This window comes from Trichechus manatus, unplaced genomic scaffold (genome assembly GCF_000243295.1).
Source record: "Trichechus manatus latirostris isolate Lorelei unplaced genomic scaffold, TriManLat1.0 scaffold00094, whole genome shotgun sequence".
In the NCBI taxonomy this organism is placed as follows: Eukaryota; Metazoa; Chordata; class Mammalia; order Sirenia; family Trichechidae; genus Trichechus; species Trichechus manatus.
Genome location: NW_004444030.1, coordinates 620,385 through 636,016, shown reverse-complemented (window position 1 = coordinate 636,016; position 15,632 = coordinate 620,385).

Here is a 15,632-nt window from a genome sequence, read left to right as displayed (position 1 = left end):
AGGATACAAGATCAACATACAAAAATCAGTTGGATTCCTATACATCAATAAAGAGAATGATGAAAAGGAAATCAGGAAAACAACACCACTTACAATAGCCCCTAAGTAAAAATATGTAGGATATGAATCTAACCAAGGATGTAAAAGATCTATACAAAGAAAACTACAAAACACTCCTGGAAGAAACCCAAAGGGATCTACATAAATGGAAAAACATACCATGCTCATGGATAGGTAGACTCAACATAGTGAAAATGACAATTCTACCCAAAGCAATTTACAAATACAATGAAATCCCTATCCAAATACCAAAAACATTCTTTAAAGACATGGAAAAACTAATCATTATATTGAAAGGGAAGAAGCCCCAGACAAGTAAAGCACTACTGAAGATGAAGAATAAAGTAGGAGGACTCACACTACCTGACCTTAGATGCTACCATACAGCTGCCATAGTCAAAACAAGCTGGTAATGGTACAACGACAGATACACTGACCAATGGAACAGAATTGAGAACCCAGATGTAAATCCATTCACCTGTGGTCACCTGATCTTCTACAAGGGCCCAAAGTCCATCAAATGGGGAAAAGATGGTCTTTTTAACAAATGGTGCTGGCAAGACTGTATGCCCATCTGCAAAAAAATGAAACAGGACCCATACCTCACACCATGTACAAAAACTAATTCAAAATGGATCAAAGACCTAAATATAAAGCCACAAACATTAAAGTTCATAGAAGAGAAAAAATAGGATCAATGCTAGAGGCCGTAATGCATGGCATTATCAGGATACAGACCATAATCGTCAACACACCAACTCCAGAAATAAACTAGAAAACTGGGATCTTCTAAAAATCAAACACCTATGCTCATCAAAAGACTTCACCAAAAGAGTAAAAAGAGAACCTACAGACTGAGAAAAAATTTTTGGAGAGTACAAGTCAGGCAAAGGTCTAATCTCTAAATCTACAAGAAAATCCAACACCTCTACAACAAAAAGACAAATAACCCAATTAAAAACTGGGCAAAGGAAATGAACAGACACTTCACCAAAGAAGACATTCAAGTGGCCAACAGACACATGAGGAAATGCTCGTGATCACTAGCCATTAGTTCAATGCAAATTAAAACCACAATGAGATACCATCTCACCCTGGCATTACTGGCATGAATTGAAAACACTGGAAATAACAAATGTTGGAGAGGCTGCGGGGAGATAGATACTCTTACGCACTGCTAGTGGGAATGCATAATGATACAATCATTTTGGAAAATGATATGGCGCTTCCTTAGAAAGCTAGAAATGGAAATACCATACGATCCAGCAATCCCACTCCTTGGAATATATCCTAGAGAAATAAGATTCATCACTCGAATAGACATATGCACATCCATGTTCATTGCAGCATTGTTCACAATAGCAAAAAGATGGAAACAACCTGGATGCCCATCAACAGACGAATGGATAAACGATCTATGGTACATGCACACAATGGAGTATTATGCAACGATAAAGAACAGTGATGACTCTGTGAAGCATCTCATAACATGGATGAAACTGGAGGACATTATGCTGAGTGAAATAAGTCAGTTATAAAAGGACAAATATTGTATGAGACCTCCACTGTAAAAACTCATGATAAAGTTTACACACAAAAAGTAACAATCTTAGTTGGTTACGAGGGATGGAGGGGTAGGTGGGAAATACTAAATAGACAACAGATAAGTGGTAACTTTGGTGAAAGGTAAGACAGTACACAATACTGGGGAAGCCAGCACAACTTGTACAAGGAAAGGTCATGGAAGCTCCATAGACACATCCAAACTTCCTGAGGGACTGAATAGCTGGGCGGAAGGCTGTGGGGACCGTGGTCTCGGGGAACATCTAGCTTAATTGGCATAAAACAATTTATAAAGACAATGTTCTACATTCTACTTGGTGAGTAGCATCTGGGGTCTTAAAAGCCTGTGAGCAGCCATCTAAGATACTCTACTGGTCTCACCCCATCTAGAGAAAGGGAGAATGAAGAGAACAGGATACAAGGAAAAGATTAGTCCAGAGGACTGATGGACCACAGCTACCAAGGCCTCCACCAGACTGAGTCCAGTACAGCTAGATGGTGCCCAGCTACCACCACTGACTGCTCTGACCAGGATCACAACAGAGGGTTCTGGACAGAGCTGGAGAAGTTTGTAGAACAAACTTCTAACTCACAAGAAAAGACCAGATTCACTGGTCTGACAGCGACTGGAGAAATCTCGAGAGTATGGCCCCTGGACACCTAAAAAGTCAGTGGTGAATTCACTCCCGAGGTTTATGGTTCAGCCAGGGATTGGATAGCCGCATAAAACAAAACATCACTAATGAGGCACAGCAGTCCAGGGACAAGGACTAGAAGGCAGAAGAGGACAGGAAAGCTGGTGATAGGGAACCCAAAGTTGAGTAATGACAATGATGACACGTAGTGGGGTTGTTAACCATTGTCATAGGGCAATATGTGTACTAACTGTTTAATGAGAAACTTTTGTTCCGTAAACCTTCCTCTAAAGTAAGAATAGCAGTACAACTGGAAGAGCGTAATCGATGCCATTGACTTGTTCATGTAGAAATTTTTGAAATAGTGTATGTTTGGCTATATATACCAAAAAAGGGAGAGTGTTGACATGTTGTGGTGTTATTAACCAATGTCATAAAACAATATGTGTACTGATTGTTTAATGAGAAACTACTTGTTCTGTAAACCTTCACCTAAAGTACAATAAAAAATTTAAAAAAAAGAAATTACTTCTAGAATATCCGAGAGGAGCCTCTGTTTATTTCCACACTCTAAAGTTCTAAGAATCAAAAACAACAGTGTGTATGCATTTACTAACGTTTCTTTTATGTAAGATTAACTTTAAAGGAACATTTACATTTATCTTCAATAGTTAAGTAAAATATCTGTCTACTTTTGGGCCTGTAATCAGGCCAGTGCACTGGAGAAGGTAAGCAGGCAACCTAGAAAAGTGATTTTTAGTACCTGGTTTTATTCCTGGAAAAGAAATTCATAGATTTGTTTCTCCCTCTCTCCCTCCCTCCTTTTCTTCCCTTCTCCCTTTCTTTTCTTCCTTCCTTCTCCCTATCTTTCCTCCCAGCTGTTGCTTTGTTATGGTTCTTACCCCTTACCTGCTACTTGGTTCCTAGACTTATCCGACTCATGACTTTGTGGATTTTTTTTTTCTCTCAAACAATTTCTTTCTCTTTGTAATGGAGGAAAAGAAAATGACTTCTTTGGTTTTTACCACTGTACACTTTCTGAGGCATGACTTGTAACCTTTCCTTCTGCACCTACTGTTGAGAGTTGACCCCAGAAGATCTCTTGCTGCCTTTGTCCACTGGATAAAATGCTCCATCAACTCTACTCCAGTTTCTTAAAAGGAAACTAAAACAATTGGTAGTTTTACTACTCCTACTTTAGAATTGAGAAAATTGAGACAGAAAAATGTTAAACAATTTGCTTAAGGTCAGATAATACATTAGAAATAGCTCTAAGACTCACTTCACCCTGTTTGACATGATTATTCCATATTTAGTTTACACATCTAGAAGGATAGGAAATTTTAGGAAATAGATTATATTTCTGCAGTAATTAGTTTCAAAAGTAGAATAAGAATTGCCTATTTCACTTTAAGTAGCAACTCACTCATGGAGCCAGATATGTATCTTTTCAGGATCCCTGATGGTGCAGTGGTTAAGTGCTTGGCTGCTAACCAAAAGATTGGTGGTTTGAACCCACCAGCCATTCTGTGGGAGAAAGATGTGGCAGTCTGCTTCATAAATGTTACAGGCTTGGAAACCCTACTCTGTCCTACGGGGTCACTATGAGTTGGAATCGACTAGACGGCAACGGGTTTGGTTTTTTGGTATCATAAGTAATATGGAATATATTTGCAATTTTCTTGATTACAAAGAAATCCATTTTAATATTTAATAATAGATTTATCAGAGCTATCATAAAAGTTTCTTCTAGTGTAGAGAAAGCTCTTTTTCTCGCTCTTAAAAAGACCTGGTAATGATTTTTTATTGTTTTCTGTACATAGGGAGTCCCTGGGCGATACAAATGTTTAACACATTTGGCTGCTAACTGAAAGGTTAGAGGTTCTAGTCCACCCAGAGGCACCTTGGAAGAAAGACGTGGTGATGTACTTCTGACAAAATCAGCCATTGAAAACGCTATGGAGCACAGTTCTACTCTGACACACATGTGGTCATCATGAGTTGGAATCAACTCAAAGGCAACTGATTTTCTCTGTACCTAAACCAGTAAAGAGTGGTTATAATTCTTTTTTCTTTCTCACTTTTCGTGTTTGGAGAAATATGATTACAAAAATGTCTATTCCCAACTCAGAAAACCCTATCTTCAAAAACAGAAGAGAAAGAAAAGTTTTATTATTGAATAAGCATTAAACGAAAATTGCATCAAGGCAATCCACTAGAGAGATTGCAAAAACAGAAAGAAATCTTACCCTTTTACTAGCTGAAAGGTTCTCAGTTCAAACTCACCCAGAGGGTCCTTGGAAGACAGACCTGGAGATCTGCATCCAAAAGGTCGCAACCTTGAAAGCCCTATGGAATGGTTTCACTCCGCATACATGAGGTCAGCGAGAGTCAGAATCTACTAGAGGGCAACTAACCACAACAAAATACAGCTGAGTATATACAACCCATTACATTCATGCTTTCAAGATAAAATTGCTAATTTTCTACTATCTTTATGACAGCTATCTGAGGTTATACTATTCTTCTGGGAAACTGGGAGGTAGGAGTGTGATCCTCCTTGATGATTACATTTCAAAAGAGATGGTTCCCAGGTCCTGGAGGAAACATCCTGGATTAACATACTTTTCAAATAGACAGAGCAAGGATTTACAATTACAATTTATCTAAGGTGACTTCTGAAAGCACAGGGGAGGAGGGGAGCCTTTTCCCTTATTTTCAACAGGCAGAATTAAAACCTTTTATTTTCTGTTTGTATTTGTCCTCACACATACCCTCAAGATAGCAGAGTGTACTCTGCACATCCTTGGTACTTAACAGAGTTATCCTCCCCACCAGTTTCAGTAAACTCAATATATGCCTTTATCTCAGTATGTATTCCATCCTTACATTGTCAATTGTCTAGTAAGAAAAATATGAAATTGATTTTGATTGTAACACTGCTTTTCTCTTGTTTCTTTAGAATTTCTATTTCTGGTCTGTAATTTATGGTACATAACTTCTTTCATTGGGACAGTTTATATTCAGGTTATTTTTGTTATTTTTTTTCCTTTAGTCAAACTTGCACCTGATCTTTTTAATCTATTACCAATACTGGTAATAATCTATAAAACAGAATGTATCACATACTAGAAAGAATTGATGGATATTATAGTGAGACAATATTTAATGTATATTATGAAGTATCCTTTATACATTGAACACTGTCAATAAATAAAGGACTCCCCAAAATTAGCAAACTCCCTCCCACTTAAAGTGCCCAGTGTGAGCTGTATAATTCTTGGCACTTTTTCTGTATTTTTTATTTTATTTTTTACAATAATACTTCCAGAGCCTAACAGATGTTAAAAACCTAACACCAAACACTAAACCAAACACCAAACCCATTGCTGGTGAGTCAATTCTGACAGAGTAGAACTGCCCCATAGGTTTTCCAAGAAGCCTCTGGTGTGTTTGAATTGCTGACCCTTTGTTTAGCAGCCTTAGCTCTTAACCACTGCACCACCAGGGGTACTTGCTGTGGGTAGATAAGATTTGAATCAGGCAGTGTCAAACCAAAAGTATCAGGAAAGTGCTCCAAAGGGGAGATAGTGAAAACAGGTTATATAGGAGGGGTCTGGGCAGGGTAATCTCCTGAAGGTCATTGTAAATTCCTTTCATGCTGTTTTCTTGGGAGCTAGAGTCAGAGCACCTGCAGGGTTTCAGGGTCAGTCAGCTGTAAAAAGAGTCATCAAGGACATGCCATATATCCTAAAACACAGCTTCGAGTCAGACCCTGAAGTTCTTGTTTCTTGAAACTGACTGCATATAGATAATTCTCAAAAAAAACCCCATGTCTAAGGCAAAATGGTCTCCACTAAGCTGCTTACTAGACTATGGTTTGACTTGAAGGTGACTTTAGGAAACCAGTTTCTTAAAGGCTCAAGTTTCAAAAGACACATAAGGACAAATGACCTGGGTGGGTTGCCCCAACTATGGACCCCAGAAATCTGGATTCCAGGAGAATTAAAAGGGTTTCTCTCAGAGTTTCTGCAAAATTATAAAACTTTAATAAATGAATGGAATGAAAGAATTAATGACTTAAGAATTCAGACTTCCTTTTTTATTTTTCTGATCAGAAGTTCTTTAAGAGTAAAATGTGCATTTTTTATAAATTAACTTAAAATTATTAGTCTAGGTTTACTTAACTGGTTTTGTCTGGGAAACAGATAAGAATTTGGGGCAGTAAATCCCAAGCACTGATAAAAAATTCATTTATTCAAAAAATGTGTAGTTTATAAAGGGCTTTTATCATATACTTTTTCCATCAGAGTCAGAAGCTTAATTTTCAGGGCCCTAGTTATTGTATCATTTTTCATTCAAGATTTTTTTTTCTGTTTCTTAGAGAAGTCTTCAACATGTATATGCTTCAGTCCCCACAAAACATGCATCAGATCTGTCCTGACTACTGCTATGATTTCCTCTCAGCTTAGTAGTAGGCCATGGTTTAGTCTTGGAGAAATTCTATCCTACTTGACATAACTGCCAAACTCATCTTCCCTCTTGCCTTTTCCCTCAAAAAACCATCCTGCATGCCTCTGCCAGATCAAACTTCCTAATGTCTTTTACCTCTTCTATAAGTTCTCTTCTCAGAAATGTTCAGGTGGGGCCAAGATGGTGGAGTAGTCAGATGGCTTCCTATGTCCCTCTTACAACAAAGACCTGAAAAAACAAGTGAATTGATTGTATATGAATATCTAGGAGCCCTTAACATCAAAGGCAAAGTTGAGGAATTGGACTGAGTGAGGGGGAAGAGAGAGAGACGGTTTGGAAGCAGTGAGGAGTTGCTGGACCTGACCCAGAGGGAACCACAGCCCTTCAGCCCTGATCAGCTCAAGGTGTGCAGTGATCCAGGCAAAAACCTGTGCTCGCTTGGGAGGCATTTCCCACATCGAGAGAGACCCAGCAGCAGAAAGTCTACTTGGACACCCAGAACCAGTGAAAAGCAGCACTCAAGAGGCTAAAGATAAGTACTCTAACATGGCCTACTGTGGGGATTTAAAAAAAAAAAAAAACCCATTTGGGAAAAACTTCTCTCCCATTTACCTCCTCCCTCCCTGCTCTGCACAAGCTCCTGGCTGGCTTCAGTGATTGAAGAGTCCCCTGGGCCGGAAGTAGATGCCATAAGGTGCCCTGACCCATTCTTCCGGCCTTGGACAGGGAACAAATTAACAAACATGGGAAAAAAAAAAGCTACCAGCTCCCCTAAGCCAGGACTTCAGGGCTGGCACAGTTCCTTTGCCTAGGCACAGACATAAGGGGTCCACAGTCTTTGAGTGTCTTTCACCCCTGCATAGACTTGTGTGGGCCCATCTCAACAGCGTAAGCCCTCACTACCACAGTACAACAGGGTATGTACTGGAAGTCTAACTTCAACTGTTTCAGCTGTGAAGTGGCAGGTTTGTGACATTTGACACTGCTCTGCCCTTTAAGCAGGCTCATTACCTGTCTGGATCAGGGGCTTGAGGACTGGTGGGTCCACCCACACCACCTAGCCACCTGCGACAGGGGTCTAAGAATAAGTGGTGCCTGCCAGTTCGTACAGCCAACAGGTTAGGGTGCTCATATCCTGGCTGCAAATCTCACCTACCTACTCGCTCTAGGGAACAGGGACACACTTTCCTTTCAGACACTCAGGGCCAGGTGTCAGCCTCCTGCCTTGCTCAACTCATGACCCCCTACTGCAGCCAGATACATGTGCCTTCACCAATCACCCATGCCTGTCTAAGACTGTAGGTGAGAGCCTGCACCACACACTTGGTAACCAACTGCCTGGACACCTGAGCTGAATCCATACAGGAAAATTTAAAGGAATCCTGGGCTCACCTACTTAGTAACAGATCTAACTACCTGGTAACAGGATGTTAGAGCTTCAAAGGCACCAATAAACAAACTAGTGCACATGAGCAGACTATTTGGGCATATCAAAACAAAACAAGCAGCTAGGACACACTAAGCAAATATAAAATAAAAAAATTATAATAACTTATTGATGGCTAGGAGACAACAGTCAATATCAAATCATATAAAGAGGCAGTCCATGATGGCTTCAGCAAGGTCCCAAAATAAAGAATCGATAAATTTTCTGGAGAAAGAGAATTTCTTGGAATTGCCAGAGGCAGAATACAAAAGATTAATACACAGAACTCTTCAAGAAATTACAAAGGAAATTTTTCAAAACGCAGAGAAAACCAAAGAACACACAGACAAAGCAGTAGCAGAACTTAAAAAGGTTATTCAAGAGCATAATGACAAATTTAATAGGCTGCAAGAATCCATAGAGAGACAGCAATCAGAAATCCAGAAGATCAACAATAAAATTTCAGAATTAGACAACTTAATAGAAAGTCATAGGAGCAGAATTGAGGCAGTAGAAGTCAGAATTAGTGAGACTGAAGATAAAGCACTTAACATCAACTTATTTGAGGAAAAATCAGATAAAAGAATTTTAAAAAATGAAGAAACTCTAAGAGTTACGTGGGACTCTATCAAGAGAAATAACCTACGAGTGAGAGGGATTTCCAGAAAAGGGGAGGACAACAGAAAATACAGAGAGAATTGGTGAATATTTGTTAAGAGAAAACTTCCCTTATATCATGAAAGATGAGAAGATATCTATCCAAGATGCTCACTGAACCCCACATAAGGTAGATCCCAAAAGAAAGTCACCAAGATATAATCAAACTTGCCAAAACCAAAGATAAAGAGAGAATTTTAAGAGTGGCTAGGGGTAAACGAAAACTCATCTACAAAGGAGAGTCAATAAGAATAAGCTTGGACTACTCAGCAGAAACCATGCAGGCAAGAAGGCAATGGGATGACATATATAAAGCCTTGAAGGAAAAAAATTGCCAGCCAAGAATTATGTATCCAGCAAAACTGTCTCTCAAATATGATGGTGAAATTAGGGCATTTCCAGATAAACTGAAGTTTAGGGAATTTGCAAAAACCAAACCAATATTACAAGAAATACTAAAGGGAGTTCTCCGGTTAGAAAATAAATAACATCAGATAACAATGTAAGACTAGAACACAGGACAAAGCAACGAGATATTGACTCAGATAGAGATGACACAAAAATAAATCAAAGCTGAAACACTGAAAATAGAGAATCAGAGATATCAATATGTAAACGATGACAACATTAAAACAAAAGAGGTACTAATAAATGTAGACATAGATTTTCATATGGAGAGGAAGTCAAGGCAATATAAAGAAATAAAACACTGGTTTAAACTTAGAAAAATAGAGGTAAATATTAAGGTAACCACAAAGGAAACTAACAATCCTACACGTCAAAATAAAAAATGAGAAAAACATAAAGACTCAGCAAATACAAAATCAACGACAATGAAAAGATGAAAAGAAAAATGACTTAGCACAGAAAATTAAAAGGAGCAAAGAAACTGTTAGCAACACACAAAAAAAGACATCAAAATGATGGCATTAAACTCATACCTATCAATAATTACTGTGAATGTAAATGGACTAAATGCACCAATAAAGAGATAGTGGCAGAATGGATAAAAAAACACTATCAGTCTATATGCTGCCCACAAGAGACACACCTTAGACTTAAAGAAACAGACAAACTAAAACTCAAAGGATGGAAAAAAAACATATCAAGCAAACAACATTCAAAAAACAGCATGAGGGGCAATACTAATCTCTGACAAAACATTTTAAAGTAAAATCCACCACAAAGGATAAGGAAAGACACTATATAATGATTAAAGGGTCGATACACCAGGAGGACATAAGCACAATAAATGTTTACGCACCCAATGACAGGGCTCCAAAATGTATAAAACAAACTGTCACAGCATTGGAAAGAGAAATAGACAGCTCCACCATAACAGTAGGAGACTTCAACACACCACTATCGGTAAAGGAACATCCAGAAAGAAGCTCAATAAAGACACAGAAGATCTCAATGCTACAATCAACCAACTTGTTCTCATAGACATATACTGAACATTCCACCCAACAGCAGCTAAGTATACTTCCTTTTCCAACCCACATGGAACATTCTTCACAATAGGCCACATACTAGGCCATAAAGCAAGCCTTAACAGAATCCAAAGCACTGTAATATTACAAAGCATCTTTTCTGACCATAAAGCCATAAAAGTAGAAATAAAGAACACAAAAAGCAAGGAAAAAAAATCAAATACATGGAAACTGAACAACACCTTGCTCAAAAACTACTGGGTTATAGAAGAAATAAAGGATGGAATAAAGAAATTCATAGAATCAAACGAGAGTGAAAACACATCCTACCAGTACCTCTGGGACACAGCAAAAGCAGTGCGCAGAGGTCAGTTTATAGCAATAAATGCACACATCCAAAAAGAAGAAAGGGCCAAAATCAAAACATTAACCCAACAACTGGAACAAGTAGAAATAGAGCAGCAAAAAGAAACCCTCGGGCACCAAAAGAAAGGAAATAAAATGAATTAAATGTAATAGAGAATAGAAAAACAATTGAAAGAGTTAACAAGACCAAAAGCTGGTTCTTCGAAAAGATCAACAAAATCGATAAACCATTGGCCAAGCTAAGAAAAGAAAAACAGGAGAGGAAGAAAATAATCTGAATAAAAAATGAGATGGGTGATACCACAACAGACTCAACTGAAATTAAAAGAATCATGACAGAATACTATGATAAATTGTACTCTTAACAAATTTGAAAACCTAGAGGAAATGAACAAATTTCTAGAAACACACTACCCACCTAAACTAACAAAATCAGAAGTATAACAACTAAAGTAAACCTATAACAAAAGAAGAGATTGAAAAGGTAATTGAAAAACTCCCAAAAAAAAAGCCCTTGCCCAGATGGTTTCACTGGAGAATTCTAACAAACTTTCAGAGAACAGTTAACACCACTACTACAAAAGCTTTTTCAGAGCATAGAAAAGAATGGAATACTACTACCAGTCTCATTCTATGAGGCCACATAACCCTGATGCTAAAACCAGGTAAGGACACCAGCAAAGAAGAAAATTACACACCAGTATCCCTCATTAACATTGATGCAAAAATCCCCAACAAAATTCTAGCCAATATAATTCAGCAACATATCAAAAAAAAAAAAAATTCACCATGATCAAGAGGGATTTATATCAGGTATGCAGAGATGGTTCAACATTAGAAAAACAATCAATGTAATCCATCACATAAATAAAACAAAAGACAAGAACCATATGATTTTGTGAATTGATGGACAAAAGGCATTTGACAAAGTCCAACACCCGTTCATGATAAAAACTATCAGCAAAATGAGAATAGAAGGGAAATTCTTTAACATAATTAAGGGCATATATACAAAGCCAACAGCCAGCATCATCCTAAATGGAGAGACTTTGAAAGCATTCCTCTTGAGAACGGGAACCAGACAAGGATACCCTTCATCACCACTCTTATTCAACATTGTGTTGGAGGTCTAGCCAGAGCAATTAGGCTAGAAGAAGAAATAAAGTGCATCCAAACTGGTAAGGAAGAAGTCAAAGTATCTCTATTTGCAGGTGATGTGAGCTTATACACAGAAAACCCCAAAGAATCCACAAAAAAACTACTGGACCTAATAGAAGATTTCAGCAAAATATCAGGATACAAGATAAACATACAAAAATCAGTTCCATTCCTCTATACAATCAGAGAGAGCCCCCAAGAGGAAATCACCAAATCAATACCATCTACAATAGCCCCCAAGAAGATAAAATACTTAAGAATAAATCTAACTAGAGACATAAAAGACCAATACAATGAAAACTACAAGACACTACTGCAAGAATCCAAAAGAGACCTGCATAAGTGGAAAAACATACCTCGCTCATGGGTAGGAAGACTCAAGATTGTGAAAATGTCAGTTCTACCAAAAGAGATTTACAGATATAATGCAATCCCGATCCAAATTCCAACAGCATTTTTTAACGAGATGGAGAAACAAATCACCAACTTCATATCAAAAGGGAAGAAGCCCTAGATAAGTAAAGCATTACTGAAGAAGAAGAACAAAATGGGAGGCCTCACATTACTTGATTTTAGAACCTATTATACCACCACAGTAGTTAAAACAGCCTGGTACTTGTACAACAACAGATACATAGACCAATGGAACAGAACTGAGAATCCAGACGTAAATTCATCCACCTATGAGCAGCTGATATTTGATAAAGGCCCAAAGTCCACTGATTGGGGAAAAGACAGTCTTTTTAACAAGAAGTGCTGGCATAACTGGATATCCATCTGCAAAAAACTGAAACAAGACCCATACCTCACATTATGCAGAAAAACAAACTCGAAGTGGGTCGAAGACCTAAATATAAACTCAAAAACGAGGCTCATGGAGGAAAAAAATAGGAACAATGCTAGAAGCCCTAATACATGGCATAAACAGAATACAAACCATACGTAACAGTGCACAAACACCAGAAGAGAAACTAGATATCTGGGAGCTCCTTAAAATCAAACACGCTCATCTAAAGACTTTACCAAAAGAGTCAAAAGACGACCTACAAAGTGGGAATAAATTTTTGGCTACAACAAATCTGATCAGCCTCTAATCTCTAAAATCTACAAGATACTGCAAAACCTCAACCATAAAAGGACAAACAACCCAATTAGAAATGGGCAGAAGATATGAACAGGCACTTCACCAAAGAAGACATTCAGGCAGCTAATAGACACATGAGGAAATGCTCACAATCATTGGCCATTAGAGAAATGCAAATCAAAACTACAATGAGATACCATCTCAACCCAACAAGGCTAGAATTAATCCAAAAAAGACAAAATAATAAATGTTGGAGAGGTTGTAGAGAGACTGGAAAACTTATACACTGTTGGTGGGAATGTAAAATGTTACAACCACTATGTAAATCAATTTGGCACTTCCTTAAAAAGCTAGAAATAAAAGTAACATATGATCCAGCAATCCCGCCCTTGGAATATATCCTAGAAAATTAAGAGCCATTACACGAATAGATATATGCACACCCATGTTCTTTGCAGCATTGTTCACGATAACTAAGAGATGGAAACAACCTAGATGCCCATCAATGGATAAACAAATTATGGTGTATTCTCACTATGGAATACTATGCAATGATAAAGAACAATGATGAATCTGTGAAACATAACATGGAGGAATCTGGAAGGTATTGTGCTTAGTGAACTTAATCGCTAAAGGACAAATACTGTATAAGACCACTATTATAAAAACCCAAGAAAAGGTTTAAACACAGAAGACAGCATTCTTTGATGGTTACGATGGTGGGGAGGGAAGGAGACGGATATTCACTAACTAGAAAGTAAACAAGAATTGTCTTAGGTGAAGGGAAGGATAGTACACACTACAGCGGAACTCAGCACAACTGGATTAAACCAAAGCTAAGAAATTTCCTGAATACTACCAAACATGTCAAGGGACAGAGTGTCAGGGGCGGGGGTCTGTGGACATGCTTTCAGGGGACATCTAGGTCAATTGGCGTAACAAAGTTTTTTAAGAAAATGTTCTGTATCCCACTTTGGTGAGTGGCGTCTGGGGTCTTAAAGGCTGAGTTGAGTCTGGGGTTTTAAAAGCTGGCGAGCAGCCCTCTAACATGCATCAAGTTGTCCCAGCCCACCTGGAGTAAAGGAGACTGAAGAACACCGTGGACACAAGGAAAGTATTGGCCCAAGAGACAGAAAGGGCCACATAAACCAGAGACTTCATCAGTCTGAGACCAGAAGAACTAGATGGTGCCTGGCTACCACAATGACTGCCCTGACAGGGAAAAAAATAGAGAGTCCCTGATGGAGCAAGAGAAAAGTGGGGTGCAGAACTCAAATTCTAGTAAAAAGACCAGACTTCATAGTTAAATCAAGACTGGAGGGACCCTGGCAGACGTGGCCCCTGGGCTCTCTGTTACTCCCAAACTAAAAGTATTCTGGAGGCCAGCTCTTCAGACAAAGATTAGACTGGACTATGGGGCATAAAATGATACTCATGAAGCATGTGCTTCTTAACTCAAGTTGATACATGAGATTAAATGAGCAGCTCTCATCCGGAGGTGAGATGAGAAGACAGAGAGGGTCAGGACCTGATTGAATGGACAGGGGAAATCAGGGGCGGAATGGAAGAGTGTGCTTTCACAGTATAGGGAGAGCAAGTAGGGTCACTAAACAATGTATGTATAAATTTTTGTATGAGAACCTAACTTGAATTGTAAACTTTCACTTAAAACACAAAAATGAAAACAAAAAAGAAAAAAGAATAATTACTCAAGAGCAGGTTTGACTCAAGACAGATACAAAATCCATGTGATAAAAGTACATTCTTCCTTGAACAGAAAAAAAAGAAATGTTTGTTCAATTTTAAGTCCTCAACCTGACGTTCGATGCCCTCTATAATATAGTTGCAATCTCTAAATCTCTTCATCTTCTGTTAATCCACTTTACATAACCTATTAAACTAGGTCACTCTTCCCGATGTCCATATACTCATGAATCCTTCCCTGCTCTCATACTCTTTTCTGTTCTTGAAATGCCAGCTATGATGGCTTCAGATAGCAATGAAGCCATAACCTGGGCATCCCTTTAATGACTGGGAGATGGGGAGGGGTGGAGTCCAGCTGCTCCAGGGTTCAGCATTCTTAAGATGCTCTAGAATAACTCTGTCATAGCTTGCACTGCATTTGCTTTAGAGTGCTTTGCTTACCTATTTTTCTCTTGGTTGGCATGCCCATCTCAGGTTTTCTTTTTTTTTTTAATTGTTCTTCAAGTGAAGGCTTACGGAACAAATAGTTCCTCATGAAGCAGTAGTACACATATTGTTTTATGACATTGGTTAACAACCCCACGACATGTCAACCCTCGAACTTCTCAACTTTTTTTGGGGGGGAAAATATACATAGCCAAAGATAGACCATTTCAAAAATTTCTACATGCACAGCTCAGTGACATCGACTATGCTCTTCCAATTGTGCTGCTATTCTCACTTTAGATGAAGGCTTACAGAACAAAATAGTTTCTCATTTACCAGTACACACGTTGCCCTAAGACAATGGTTAACAACCTCACAACACATCAACACTATGCTTACTCAACCTTGGGTTCCCTATCACCAGCATTCCTGTCCCCTTCTGCCTTCTGAAACTTGTCCCTGGACTGCTGTGTCTCATTAGTCCCATTTGGTTTTATGGGGCTGTCCACTCCCGGGCTGAACAGTGAACCTCAGAAATGACTTCACCACTGACCTAAAAGGGTGTCTGGGGGCCATACTCTCGGGGTTTCTTCAGTCTCCTTTAGGCCAGTAAATCTGGTCTTTTTTCATGTGAGTTAGAATTTTGT